Source organism: Capsicum annuum, chromosome 3 (assembly GCF_002878395.1).
Source record: "Capsicum annuum cultivar UCD-10X-F1 chromosome 3, UCD10Xv1.1, whole genome shotgun sequence".
NCBI lineage: Eukaryota > Viridiplantae > Streptophyta > Magnoliopsida > Solanales > Solanaceae > Capsicum > Capsicum annuum.
In genome coordinates, this window is record NC_061113.1 from 92,755,915 (window position 1) to 92,772,225 (window position 16,311).

The window sequence follows — 16,311 nt, forward strand, 5'->3', positions numbered from 1 at the left end:
ATTTCATGGTGGAAGGTAGAAAAGGAGATATTAGTTAAGATGACTTGGGGCATACATGAAGCAGGAAAGGAGTTCTTGATAGCGTTTCATTGTGTTAGAAAATCATAGAGCATTAATGAAAGTATTAGGTTGTTAAGGATTATTAATATGGGCTTCTCTTTGTGATTGTGAAAAAAGAATAGGTTGATGCTCATAAAGCTATGATATAATTGACGCGTATGGATAGATAAATAATAGTGATGTGTGAAAAGAGGTTATGCTAATGAATTATAATACGATAGACCGTAAGATTGTGATCAATTATTGTTATCATGAGGTCCTAGTAGACTAGTATTTCTTGATGTTTTTTATATAGCTGCCAAACAAGAATAATATGTGAAGTTATGTTGTTAATCATGTCTAGTACTAGACAATAAGTTTGAACAATGGATGATCATCAAGGTGAAAATAATGATTGCTTGTGATAGTGATGCTAGCTATATAGAAGTGAGCTAGTAGGCTTGAAATAATGTATGCAAGAATTTAAGTTCATTCATTCGCAATTAAGTATGATGGTGTAGGTATGATATAGAGGTGTACCTAAGGTAATATATGATGTTCTTTATAGACAAAGTTATGAGTTATAGGTTGACGATGTTGGATCTTTTGGTGTAATAAAAATTCTCATGATTTTGAAAACAATATTAACTTAGAGGTGTGATATTAGTAAATTAAGAATAAGAGGGCAGATTATGTGTTTAGTGAGGTAGGTATGTTTGCCAAGAAGAGTGTAAATACATGATGATGATTACTGGAGCTAGAGAAAGTTAAGGGTGGTATCTATGAAAGGAGAGTTCAAGAATAAAATTAGTATTTTCCAAATATAGTCTATCTGTATAAATTGAGCACTCATGTATAGACCATTAGAATAAGAAAATTATGGATTGGTCTTGAGAATATAGAATAGGTCCATAAGCATAGAATGTCGGCTTTGGTCTAAGGAGGAGATAATAGGGTGAATAACCAAATCAAGTCTTGTGAGTTAGATTGTGATGCATGTTAATAAAGATTATAATGAGATAGTATCCATTCTTGCTCTATCATTTTCTTTGGATTTTAGTCATTACGACACCCTATCCATATCTTGCGTGATAGATCCACCCCCATGAACAATGTTTATATACTTCATCCATATTTATGTTTATTCTCAGCTCCTAATGAAACAAGTAATAGCTTCACTCAGTGATCCTAGTCATCTCCCTATAAGTCTATGAATTCTAGTCTTATTTTAAGTAACTTATGATAAGTATGAACTAATGTTTCATAGTATGCTCAGTTCTCTGAACTCATGATACACCCTTAATGACTAGTGAATTCACATTATGGCATGTATGTCCTTAATTTACACCTCTTTAACGAATCCAGGTCTATGATACTCTTAATGAAAATCTGTAGCTCGTATGAGTGGGGTGCTAAATTACAGGAGCACTCTCGATAAATTTAACCTATGTGAGTGTGGAAGTAGATCGCTTTCTATGAGAATTAAGCTCATTCTCAAAGACACTCATGAAACTGTGATAGCACAAGGTCGTAATGTGCTGGCTATAAAGCTCATGTCAACACCTTGACTATTATGTGTAAGCAGTAACTTTTTATTTCCCTCAAATAGTCATAGTTCAAGTCTTAGACCACTACGGCTCAGGAGTAAATATTACTGTTTTACTAAATGAAGGTTTGATGCAGAGCACGCCTTCATTATGCATGGTAGTCTTCCTTCAACTAGTGGACTCTCTTATTAATATTAAAATGAGTAGGGAATTGATGAATTTAAATATTTTAATATTATTTTTATATAATATTACTACGCAAATTTGTTTGTTTGGGAGGAGTTTCAATGTATGTAATAACTAATTAAGTTAGTGTCTTGATTTTGTAACATTTTCATTAGATGGAGTTGTTACATATTCATTATCAATTGGCCTTGTACAGTTTCATCTCCCACGATGCATATCTGTTTTTCAGAATCTTATCTCACATTCATTTGTGATATTTATGCCATTAAACACAATAGTTAGTGGTGGTAGAATGTGAATATAAATTTCATGTAACTTCCATTCTTTATTTCTCCATTATCCTATTCTTTATGTGGTATAACTCTTGTAACCTAAAGGTCATTGATCTTTCTTCTTTACTATCCATTTATTCTTCCTATTCATTGCATGGAAGGTTTTGCATGTTTTTCTATGTACAAGATAATATAGAGTTCCCAAAAAGTTAGTAAAAAAGAAAATTTATTAGTTGAAGGGAGGTGTTTTTTTTTTTGTGGAGCTTTGAACTCAACTTTTGTCCAGAGTTGTTGAGTTGTTATTTGTGAGAAAGGTTGTTGTATTCTGGAGCGGACAAGTTAAGAAGATTACTGCTGGACCGGTAAAACAATTTGCTGCAGTGGACTTGAATCTCCTTAAAGAGAGAGATATCCACGCCTCAGCCGCCGAAGAAGATAACTTATACTTTTCTTCACTTGTAATTTTTTTTCAGTTGTAATATTATTGTAATTTCACCAACACTTGGTCATTAACTTAATTAACTGACCAGTATCCGAAAAGGTAGATCTACATTATTCACACGCAAGCAAAAAAGATGACAATTCACAAGCTGATGTCTTGTGATAAGTTTTGAATCCAACCCATTAACTTGAAGATCCATCAACAACTATTGTCTTTAAACATACTGTCTTCAGCATCCAGAAACATGCAGGCGGTAAATGTTTAGTTTGAAAAGTTGTAAGATAATATAAAAGAAAGTAGGTTGAACTTACGCTTCAGGCTTTTAATCTCATCCCAAGTAAGGTTAAAGGTGACCATTCCATTAGTTATGTTGCTCTGGGACAGTACTAGCAATATTGCTGAATGGCGATTGAGAAACTGTAGTCTTATCTATCAAATTAATAGAAACCAGGCAGAAGGGTATTCCTTCCTTCGTCATTTGAACAGAACAGTCAAGAATGTCTGCACCATCTGAAGCAGCTTTTGTATATGCCAAATCAGACCAACCTGGGTAGTCTCCACTTGCTCCTTCAGATGTGATAATCAGAAGCTTCGCGGTAGGCCAACAGCAAATTGGGAAAGAGTCATGAGGTATAATGTCTCCTACAAACCGTAATGAGCACTAAATACTGAGTAAGAAACTAAAGCATTAAAGCGACCTATTTATAAGAGAATCTTGTGACTCAAACTGTGTCTTATCTACAAAAGCACAACCAAGTCCAACTCAAGATATGAGCATAGTCACGTTGTTGCACAATGACAAAGCTCCAAAAGTCCTAGCTGTTGGATTTTTACGAGAAGTAAATGGGAATGATTACGTGTTTTCTCAAAAATAAATACATCAGGAGAAAGGATGTCATCTGAATAGCACCTCTTCGCATTAAATGGTTGTGACTTTTTCAACGGGTTGTGACTTTTTCGATAAGGCACAATAAACACCCCTTCATATTACCACCTATTCCTTGGCTATACATTCAGAGGACTAGCCTCAGTTTTCTGCATCGAATTTTCTTAACTTCTTTTGCATATTTTCAAACAAACAAATATCGAGTCTTTGTGTGATTTGTTACCATCTTTGTGTTCAATGAAGTCGTTGGCGTTTGAGGTACCGCTACGCCTAGAATGTGTATATCCATTTTATCTTGGGAGGGAGTAATCCATAACCTGTTGTACAGTCAGGGGATTAAATTCCGTAAGGACACAGTGAATTCTATTGATTCGGATATTTTAATTTAAGTTTTTTGCTTTTCTATTTTCCAGTTTATTTGGATTTTCTGGTTTCTATTTTGAACACAAGATACCAACACCAGCTTGGCTTCAGATGAAATTATTCTCTTGAAAAGTTAAAGTATCTCCAAGACAATATAATTCTCAGCTTTTTTGCTTACTCTTTCATAGAAGAGCTATCAGGGATAGTAATTAGACGAGAACTGATCTCAAACTCAATATTTCACGAATCATACCTTCTCCTGTCCATTTTAACCTTGAGTATAGTACTCGCTCAAAAGTTTTGCAGGATAATGGTTTGCATTTTCATATTTTAGGTACAAAAGGCATCTAGTGAGCAAAACAACATTCACCAGTCTAACAAAACTAAGAGTGTATATTAGCAGCTTACCTAAAGGTTTATCTTTCTTATCCAAATGAGTAAAGCAATCTGCAATATTACAAAAAGTATAAGAATAATGAAGAGCATCACAGTAGAAAGCGATATAGCATAGAGCTTCAAGGCCAACTGAAAATATCCATGAATATAAAATGCAAAAAGGTCCCGTCAGATACCCAAATCTAAGCTATTTTGAAGGCAACACCGATCACCTTCACCTATCCACCACAGTTACAAAAAAGGTCTTGTCTGCTCTTTGATATCACCATCAGTGATCATTTATCTCAAAGGAAACAACTTGCCAAATTAAGGTTGGGAGTGGACAAGCTTATCACCTCAAAACCAGTTATTGGACTTTATAGTAGTGCCCACCCGCTCTTATGAATTTGACTCTATATATCTCACATGTGTGTAGAAACATTTATAATTTCTTTCCTCTATGATTAGCCTATGCATTTTCAAAGTCCATAACACGCCGATTGCAGTTCCACTAATTATTTGGGCCTTGTAATCCAGCACAATTTCACCCTCCAGCCTAGATTTACTTTGCACCAAGGCCACAATAAGATATTCAAAAAACAGGAAATAATTGTTGAGAAATGCACAAATTCTGATACTGCACAAAAGTGAAGTCAGTATTCACAGTCAAGTAATTTACTGGAATGAGCAACTTAGACTATGAAAGCAACAATAAGAGCACAGTGATTCTGTATTCATCAATTGTCGCGTGATTACCTATTGTCGCTGACGGGGTTACTGGGAAGTCAGCAGTACTCCATCCACAGAGAAGTCGCCATTGTCAACGAAGGACAAACACTCAGCTGTCGGACCATAGCTGTAATTGTAAGCAAAAGGTACATCATTTACAAACTCCGACTTTGGATTTATTTAAATATTTATTAATTATGACTGAGTTATTTGATAAAATTAAATTTAGATATTCTCTAAAATATTATTTAGATGAATAAAGTACAAAAATTATCAAAATATAAAGAATTAAAGTAAATAATATCTAAAAAATGTAAAGAATTAAAAATAAGAATAAAAAAATTACAATATAATATAATTGTCGGAGTTAGTAAAAAATTCAATAAATGCACAAAAAGAAGAAATATCAAATTTAGAATCGACAATAGATACTCAAGAATATACATACCAACATGATCTATTAACAATTAAATAAAAAATGAACAAAGAACAATTTATAATAGATGAAAAAATATGTGAAAATCATGAAGGATTAAAAATAAAAATAGTATTTTCTAATCTAGGAAGAAGGTATAAGAAAATAGGTAAACATTTATATTTAATGTTAGAAAAAAAAAAGAATTAAAATTAGAAGATAAATTGACAGTTATGGTAAGAATAAAAAAAGAAAATGAAGAAATAGAAAGAAAAAAGGAAATAGAAAAAATAAAACAACAAACTACAAAATAAATACGAAAAATAGTAGGATTGCTGAATTAGAAAGAGAACTACAAATGCTAAAAGATTTGTATGAAAAAAGATAGAAAGAAAAAGAAAAAAAAAGATAAAGAACAAAAATTATTAAATGAGATAAATCAATTTAAAGAAAAATTAGAAATACGCAATAAAGAAATAGAAACCAGGGAATTAGAAATAAATACAATAGATGTTGAAGAAACAGATAATTATGATTCGGAAGATAGTGAAACATATACAGAAATTTTAACAATACAAAAAATTTAGAAATCAATGAAAAACAAGAAGTAATTAATGAAGAAAACTTAGAAAATAGAAACACAAAAATAAATACTCTTGATAAAAAAGAAGATGAAAATATAATACCTAGAATATCAGAAATAAGAAAACCTACATATTACAAGAAAAATTTAAAAGATATAATCTAAAAGATGAATATGACAAATGGACACCAAAATAAATAGTTAATAAAAATTATAACTTTTTAGACTTAGATTGTGTAATAGATACAGAAAAAACAATACAATTATAAATAGGATATATGACAAAACAATTATTAGATAATAATATAAACGTAACAGATGCACCAGAATATATAGAAAGAACACTAATAGGAACAGTGAAATTATGGTTTTCAAATTTAACTGAAAATAGCAAGAAGGTATTAAGAGCTAATAAACCTTCAGAAGAAACATCATCAACAACTACAACTAAATTAATACCTATAGAATTATTAAAAAAATATGAAATAGCTATAAAAGACGAATTTAGCAGCATGACAACAACAGAAGAAGAACAAAATGAAAAGAAAGACACAAATAGGAATTTAATGTTAAAATTAGCAATATGTAATATGTGTTACATAGATGAGTATACTTGTGCATTTAAAGAATATTATTATAAAGGAATATATAATATAGAAAAAGTAAAGAAATAAGAAAATTATATTTTAATAAATTACCTAAACCATTTAGTTCAAAAATAATTAAAAAGTTGGAATGAAGCAAAAACAGTAGGTACTTTAGGAGCAAGAATAAAATTTTTACAACAATGGTATAGAAACCTATGTGAAAAATATAGAGAAGAAATAAAAATGGAAAAAACATTAATAAGAAATTTAGCATGATGCAAAGATAAAATAACACCTCAATTTGGATGCGAAGAAAGATATTATAAGAAAAAAAAAACATAAGAAATACAAAAAATCAAAATATAAATATAAGAAACCAAGAAAAAGATATTATGTAAAAAATTATAAACATAAAAGACCATATAGGAAAAAGAAATCTATAAAAGAATGTACTTGTTATAATTGTAGAAAATTAGGACATTTAGCTAGAGATTGTAAATTACCTAAAAACCCAAAAAATAAATAAATATCAGAAATAAAAATAGAAAATACAGAATATATGCCGATAGATTATATAGATTACGAATTACAAAGTGAAGACAGTATATATGAAATTTCAGAGAATGAAACAGATAATGAAATAGATAGTGAATTAGATGAATTAAATGATTGGAGAAGATATAAAAATAATAATAAAGGAAGAATATTTAAGTGAAGAAGGAACAAATCAAAAAATAATATTTGATAGTCACATATTTGATGAAATAAAAGTAAAAGAATTAGATTTAAGTGTAGAAAAAATATTTAAAATACCAACAATAAAAAATATATTCAGTAAAAGAAAAGAAGAATACTACGTAGTAAGCCAAAAAGAACATGTAATAAACTGTAGATATGCAAAAGGTAAAGCTAGTATACCACTAGTAACAAAAAGGTTAATTAATAAAGAAATAAATGATATAAAAATTAGAGACCCAATAAAATATGTACACTTAGGAGGTACAGAGATATTAATAAAAGCATGTTTCAGAGAAGGAATAGATACACCAATAAAATTATACCTAGCAGATGATAGAATTATAAAACCTATAGAAAAAAGTATAATAACTGCCATAAAAGGAAATTTAATATACCAAAAATTTAAATTTATAAAAAGTGCAAATTATTCAGTAGCAATAACAGATAAAAATATAGATAAATCATTAGTATTATATTGAAAAATATCAGGAATAGAACTAACCCCAGGAAGTAAAATATTTGTAGCAAGATGTAAAAATCTATATGTATTAACAATAAAACATAAAATAACGAAAAAAAATAAAATTAACAAAATACAAATAGAAAGTCCTTTCGAATAATTTGTAAAAACAATTGATAATAATGATTATAGTTATAGAGACATAGATATAGAAGAAATTTAGAAATAATAAATGATAGAATAAGCACAACAAAAAGAATAGTTTATGAAAAACCAGAATCATCAAGTTCATCAAAAAGAACAAGTTATGAAACAAGTTCAACAACTAATTTAAACCAATATTACATAACAGGAACAATAAATGAAAAAGAATATTTAATACTCTTAAATACAGGACAAGAAGAAAATTATATAGCAAAATATCTAATAAAAAATGAGGAAATAAAACCTGACAATAATATATGCCCAGATCTACCAAGAAGCTTAATAAACACTAAAAATATAGTATAAAAAGAAATCACAATAGGAGTTAGAAAAATAAAAATAGAATTTGAAATAAAGGAAGAAATGCAAAAAACAGACATAATATTAGGAATAAAATGGCTAGAACAAGTAAAAACATATAATATAGAGCATACACAATTAACTATAACATATAATAGAGAGAAATTATTCTTAAGAAGAGCTTTAACGTGATATGAAAATATATGTATTAATGAAGATAGTAGTAGAAGGGTATTACAGTAGATATTATACGCCTATGATAGATACAGGAGCAGAAGCTAATTTATGTAGATATAATTGTTTACCAAAAAGTAAATGGGATAAATTAAAGACACCAATAATAGTTAAAAAATTTAATAACGAAGGAAGCTTAATTACCTATAAAGCTAAGAATGTAAAAACATTAGTATGGGATAAAATATTAACAATAGAAAAAATCTATAATTATGAGCTAACATCAAAAGATATACTTATAGGAATGCCGTTTTTAGATAAATTATACCCACATATAATAACTAGAACGGATTGGTGGTTTACAACACCATGTAAACAGAAAGTAAGAGCAAAAAGAGTTACTAATAAAATAAGAAAGAAAACTGATTGGATAGAAAGAATTGAAAAAATTACACAAAAATTAGAAAATATAAAAAATACTGAAGATACAATAGAATTGGTCGTATTTTCAATAAATAAAAAAGAAATAACTATATTTTCAATATGTAAGATAGAAATAATTAAGAAAAAAATTAGAACAATTATATAGTGAAGATCCATTAAAAGGATGGAAAAAACATAAAACCACTATAAAAATTGAATTAATAGATAAAAATAGCATAATAACTCAAAAACCATTAACATATAATTTTGACGATTTAAAAGAATTTAAAATGCACATAGAAGAATTATTAGAAAAACAATACATACAAAAAAGTAATAGTAAACATAATAGCCCAGCATTTATAGTAAATAAACATAGTGAACAAAAAAGAGGAAAAAGTAGAATGGTTATTGATTATAGAAATTTAAATGCAAAAACCATGACATATAATTACCCAATACCAAATAAGATATTAAAAATAAGACAAATACAAGGATATAATTACTTTAGTAAATTTGATTGTAAATCAGGATTTTACCATTTAAAGTTAGAAGAAGAATCTAAGGAATTAACCGCATTTACGGTACCACAAGGATTTTATAAATGGAATGTACTACCATTTGGATATAAAAATGCACCAAATAGATATCAATATTTTATGGATAGTTATTTTAAACAATTTTTTAATTGTATAGTATATATAGATGATATACTATTATATACAAAGACCAAAGAAGAACATTTAAAATTATTAGAACAATTTACGGATATAATAGAAAAATCGGGAATAAGTTTAAGTGAAAAGAAAGCTGAAATTATGAAAAATTAGATAGAATTTTTAGGAATACAAATAGATAAAAGTGGAGTAAAAATGCAACAACATGTAGTACAAAAAATAATAAATTCAAAAGAAGAATTAGATACAAAAAAGAAATTACAATCATTTTTAGGATTAGTAAACCAAGTAAGAGAATATATATCAAAATTAGCAGAAAATCTAAAGCCCTTACAGAAAAAATTTAAAAAGGATGTAGAATATAACTATAACGAAGAAGATAAAAAAACAAGTTCTGAAAATAAAAATACTTTGTAAAGAATTACCAAAATTACAATTTCCAGATGAAAATAGAAAATTTATATATATAGTAGAAGCAGATGCTAGTAAATGTAGTTATGAAGGAGTACTTAAATATAGATATGAAGAAGAAAAATTAGAACACCATTGTAGATACTACTCAGGTACGTTTAATGAAACAGAAATAAAATGGGAAATAAATAGAAAAGAATTATGCTCATTATATAAATGTTTATTAGCATTTGATCCATATATTGTATATAACAAGTATATTGTACGAACAGATAATACACAGGTACGTTGGTGGCTAACAAAGAAAATACAAAATTCAGTTACAACAAAAGAGATTTGGAGACTAGTCTGAATATATTAAATTTCACATTTATAATTGAAGTAATTAGTACTAACAAAAATGTTATTGCAGATTACATATCAAAACAAAGCTACACAGATTGATATAATAGAAGAAGATACTCTAGAAAAGATATTCAACACCCTAACTACGCTTTCAATGAAAGCGGACAGTATGAGTAATGAAATATAAAAGCTAAAGACTAATGAAGTTAAACTGAAGTCTATAGCTACAAATCAACTAACTCAACAGTGTGCAGAGCTATGTCGATCGGAAGACATTAAAATTCCAGAGCTAGAAGGAGACGTTGGGACACTCCATAAAACTCATAATGTTTATCAATCTACTTCTGCAGGTACAAGCAAAGGAGTTAGGAAAAACACAAATATGAACCTAAACAGGCTATTTGATAAACCATTTATTCCAAATACACCAAAAGATCCTATGTTCATACCCCCACAAATTACCACATACTTAGAAAGTTTAAACCAAGACAAAAAGACCTACAATTATACAGTCCGAACATACATAGAAAATATTTACAAAATACAAATCTTCTTAAACACCAACCCCAAAGCTATAAACATCCAAGACCCACATACGAATTATATAACCCAGAAGCTAACCGGATACAATAAGCTAATTACTTTACCCAAAATCAAACCAAGTCTAGTTAAAACCTGTTACGAATATGGACTACTTAGTACCATATATACCCAAGACGAAAATGAATTATCCAATATACCTGAAATATATGATTCATTTAACATTTTTAAAAGAATAACCAAAGGTAACCTATTTTTTATAAAATTTTACACGGCACCAGCAGAGATATTGTATGATGAAATTAAATCACCTATACAAGTTGTAAAAATAGGAATGATCCGAGATATGATTATACCAGAAGATATTATTCTACAACCAGAAATACCTAGAATTGAGATACCAATTTTTTATGCAAATAAGAGAATTATCGGACTATCCACAATTCTTCAAGAGTTAGCAAACACTTATCGCAACAGAAATCCCATATGGAGTTATTATTCAAGATGTAATGTAATAGTATACTCAAATTCAAAGGAACTACGAGAAGCAGATATGGAAGACGTTAGGCAATGGATCTTGACTTTACTCAATCCAGAGAAAAAACCTATCGCTAGAGCCATTAAAGAAAAATTTATTTCGAAAGAATTATTAACCAGATATTGCAAGTTAATTGGACATAAATATCCAGACCATCAATGTTCAAAATATAATGGAGAAGATAATATTGTCCCAGAAGTTCAACTGGAATAGAAGAAGATAAAAGCGACAGCTGGAAGATGCAAGATATGAAGCAATAATGGAGATACAGAGCAATAAAAAGAAGATAACTACAGATAAAGAAAGAAGACAAAGAAAGTAATTCAAGGAGAAAAAGAAATACGGAAGATAGCTAGATAGCTTTAGGTAAATATCATGTAACTAAGATTTTTTGACTTTTCTTAGTCTTTTATGGCAAGTAGTGCCATTATTAGATTTTTGGCAAGTAGTGTCATTACTAGACTTTTGGCAAGTAGTGCCAGTATTAGATTAGACATTAGCTTTAGGACTCTTTGCAGAAATATTTTTCTTATTTTTGTAAAGTATCTGACAGATGTAAAGGAAAACAGTGTACGCATTTTCATATAAATAAACGAGCACTTGCTTAGATGAAGGCAAGCCTTTATACATTGAAGCAAAAAATCTCTTGTCCACAACAAAAAATTTTGCTTATTTATTAAAAAACAGGTATATTTTAATGAAAAAATTTATGGAGGAACAAAGCTTAGAATTATCAAAACTAACAGAACAGGTATATTCATTTACTATTATGAATAGCTAAATTCATAAATTCCTAACAATCATGATATGATAAAATAAGTTCATGTTAGTTGCTTTATAGTAGAATTATTCGAAAAATAGCATGTTAAGAAGTTTATTAGCAAAGTGGAAAAGGAGAAAAATACCTAAGAACTATGCCATCCTAAAGTTGAAACCGGTGAGGCAAGAAAGCCGTGATAGGGGAGTAACCAAAGTAGAGGCGTTGTTTAAGGGAAAAGTATCCAGATTACCATGCTAATAGTGACCGAAGAATATGCTATTTAAGAATAATCTAGTATATAACAATGTAAAGTGATCATATTTTGTTATATGCATGATTGAAGGGAGTATTTTGAAAATAACAATTTTATGAAAAATGGATAATTATTCATCTGACGAAATGGTAGATAAATTTAAAATACCCGTTTTATATGTACTTAAGGATATAGAAATAGTGGATATTAGAAAAATCATATTGGAAAAAATATTTGATAGATATTTTATGACTAGAATTAATTATATACCACACCTACCGAACTACTCTTATATATACTTACATGCCAAACCCACACACTAACTATGATAAATTATGTATATTTAGAATTTTGGAAAAAAGATATGAGAAACATACAATTAATAGAAAAATAAATAAAAACAAATTTAGACAAATACATGGAAACTAAATATGTAAAATATATAAAATTCCTTAATGAAAATATGCAAGAACTACTTAGACTAAAACAAACAACTGAAAAATATTATGAAAAAACATTTAATCAAGCCTAAATGACAGAAGATATTAAAATACTTGTTTTATATATACTTAGAGATATAGAAATTATGGACATAAAGAAAATAATATGGAAAAAATTACAACATTATGAAGAGGAAGAATTATTAAACAGTATAGAAAACTTACACATATATTATGAACAACAATATTATTTAGATTCAGATGGATATTATACGGACTAAAAATGTCAGGATATATTAAGAAAATTAGAGCAAACCAAGAAGACCTACATAAAGAAATTAATTATAGAAAACAAACTAGAGAAATAATGGAAAATCTAATAGAAAAATTAAAATGGATAGACGAAACCTTAAAAAATCTAGAAAAAAGCAAAGATAAAAGTTTAGATAATTTAAAAAATTCATTAAAAAGAGAACAAGAAGAAATAGTTAGTAGCATAAATAACCTCAAACAAGATATTAAATATAGTACAAATAGAATAGATTATTATACATTTACTTTAGAATAAAATGATAAACTACAAATATCTAAAATATTGGAAACACAAAATAGAAGAAATAAGATTAACAGAAAACCTTATAAAAACAAATTTAATTGAATACTTTAAAACAAAAGATATAGAATATTTAGAATATCTTAAAAATAATATAGAAGATTTACAAAAACTAAGAGAAAAAACTAAAAAATATTATAGCAAAGCATTTAATCAACTACCATTTAATCACCCCCCAAAATATGAATATCAGTAAAATTGAATATATTAATAAAATATATGAAAATAAAAAATACAAGAACAAAGAAAAACAGTTAATGAATATTACTACAAAGAATTTAACAATTACATAAATTAATGGATACATCTTACGAAAAGAATAAATCATTAAAAGAAATCGAAACCCAACTATATAGTTTATACCTACAATACAAAAGGTTACATAATACTAACGAGGATCCTAAAATACTAGATAATTTAATCACGATAATATCTAATCTAGAATATGAATTAATAAAACATCTTAAGTCAAGAAGATAAAAATAAAAATCATTCCAATCAATAATAGTCACAAAATACATTACATAAAAATAAATATATACGTATTTATTATCTAACTGTAAGTAGAGTGAGTTATCCACTGTCCAGATATAAGATTTGGGAACAAGAGTTCCAGAGGAAAAGGTTTTGATAAATGTGAGGTTCTTTAATAAAGAACCATATGTTTGATTTGTTGAAGGCTCAACATCATCCTTTCTAAGAAATTGGACAACGATTTTTGTAACTCGTGGATTGAATCGTGCCAGAATACTTCTGAGGAAATTCACCTCAGGGGATAAAATATAGTTGATGAGAACACTCCTGGATAGGGATATAATAGAACTTCTCATACTCAAATTAAGCTGGCTGAAGAAGGCATCATGCTGCAAAAAAAGATTTTCCAAACAAATGATCCATAAAAGCAGTACCAACATATTAGCATGATGGACAACTCAAAGATCATGAATTAATAGTGAATATTGTATACATTAATGTAATTATATATTATTGTATATGTGTAGTTAGGGAGATATGATGTAGTAATCAAATAGATAGATAGCATACTAGGAGGGATACAATAGTAGATTTAAAGGGATAGAATAGTTGATCTTTAGGGATAGGAAAGACAGGTTTTCAGGGATGTAATCTTTGAATACTTTCTATTTAATGGCAAGACTCTCAACATTGAGAGACACTCAGCACAAATTTGACATGGTATTAGAGCCTTCTTTTGGCTGTCTAGTTTCATGGAATCCATCTTGGTTCATTTCAATTTATTTTGAAAATTTTGGTTGTGTTGGTTCGTCAACATCTTAGACTTTTGATCTTGTTCATTCTGGTTGTTTTGTTTGAGTCATAGTGTTTCTAGTTTTTATAGCTATTCAAGAACATGGCTTCACATCAATTTGAATCCTTCAATACTTGCTTTACTGGAAAAAATTATTCTTCCTGGGAATTTTAATTTCAATTGTTTGTTACCAAAAAAGAACAATGGGGGTATATAAATGAAAGTGACCCTGTTCCAACTGATCCTACAAAGTTAGGTGAAAGAAAGATTAAATATGCTCAGGTGATGACATGAATTTTGGGGTTAATTGACCCTTTTATTGTTCTTAATCTCAGGCCTTACAAGACTACTAAGACCATGCGGGATTATTTATAAAAGTTCACTACCAAGATAATAGCGCAAGACGCTTTCAGTTAGAGTATGAAATTGCTAATAACTCTCAAGGAGATCAATCCGTTCAGGATTTTTTTTTTAGATTTCAAAATATATGGGTTGAATTTACAGATATTGTTTATGCCAAAATACCTTCTGAATCTCTTTCTATAATTCAGGCACTTCATGAGCAAAACAAGTGGGACCAATTTTTGATGAAGTTAGTTCCGAGTTAGAGAGTGTTCACTCTAATATTAACATGATAAATCGTGACCCGTATCCCTCCTTGGATGTTTATTTTAGGGAATTACTCCGTGAAGAGCAGCATTTTGTCACACAAAATGCTTTCAAGCAAGTTAATGATGTTGTTGTTGCATTTACTGCCCAAGGTAAAGGAAAAGGTAAGGATATGACTAGAACTCAATGCTACAGTTGCAAGGAATATGGTCATATTGCTAGCAATTGTGGTAGGAAGTTTTGTAATTATTACAAATAACAAGGATACATTATCAAAGAGTTTCCCACACGCCCTCAAAACCGTAAAGTCGATGCTTTTCAAGCTGGAATAAATGGTTTCACTACTCAGAACTTATCTTCGAGACAATTTCTTACTCCTGAAATGATAAGGACAAATGATCATGTCATCCTTTTCAGCTTTAGGGCTACAAGGTAATGATCTTGCATTTAACTTTTGGCTTGTTGATTTTGGCGCTTCTAATCATATGACCAACTCAGCTAGCATGCTAAAAAATGTTCATAAGTACCATGTTCCATCATAAATTCAAGTTGTTGATGGTAGTAATTTACCCATACCAAAGCTCTCCACTAATCTTATTTCAGTTGGACAATTCGTAAATAACAATTGTGATGTGAATTTTTCTCGTAATGGTTGCCTTATGCAGGATCAGGTGTCGATAATTGCGAAGGGGCCTAAAGTTGGAAGACTATTTCCTATAGACTTTTTCATTCCTCGTGTTCTATTTTTTTGCTTGTACTTCAACATCTAGTAAAACTGAGGTATGACATAAGTACTTAGGACATTCAAATTCTATTGTGTTGTCTCATTTATCAAATTCTGGTTTATAAGGGAATAAAAATTAATTTTTCACTGCTTTCTTTGATTGTTCTACTTGTAAATTAGGTAAAAGTAAAATTCTTCTTTTTCCTAATTTTGGTAGTCGTGCTACAAAGTATTTTGATGTCATTTATAGTGATGTTTGGGGCATTTCACCAATTATTTCTCATGCGCTGATGTTTGGGGCATTTTACCAATTATTTCTCATGCGCATTTCAAGTACTATGTAACATTTATAGATGATTATAGTCTATTTTACGTGGGTGTATTTTCTTCATTCCAAATCTGAGGTATTTT

At 28.9% G+C, this 16,311-nt stretch overlaps 1 pseudogene; it reads right to left on the reverse strand.

Annotated features, from left to right (window-relative positions):
- Positions 1 to 2,553: 2,553 nt before the first annotated feature.
- The window catches only part of LOC124896690, a 31,222-nt pseudogene continuing 17,464 nt past the window's right edge, over positions 2,554 to 16,311 (reverse strand).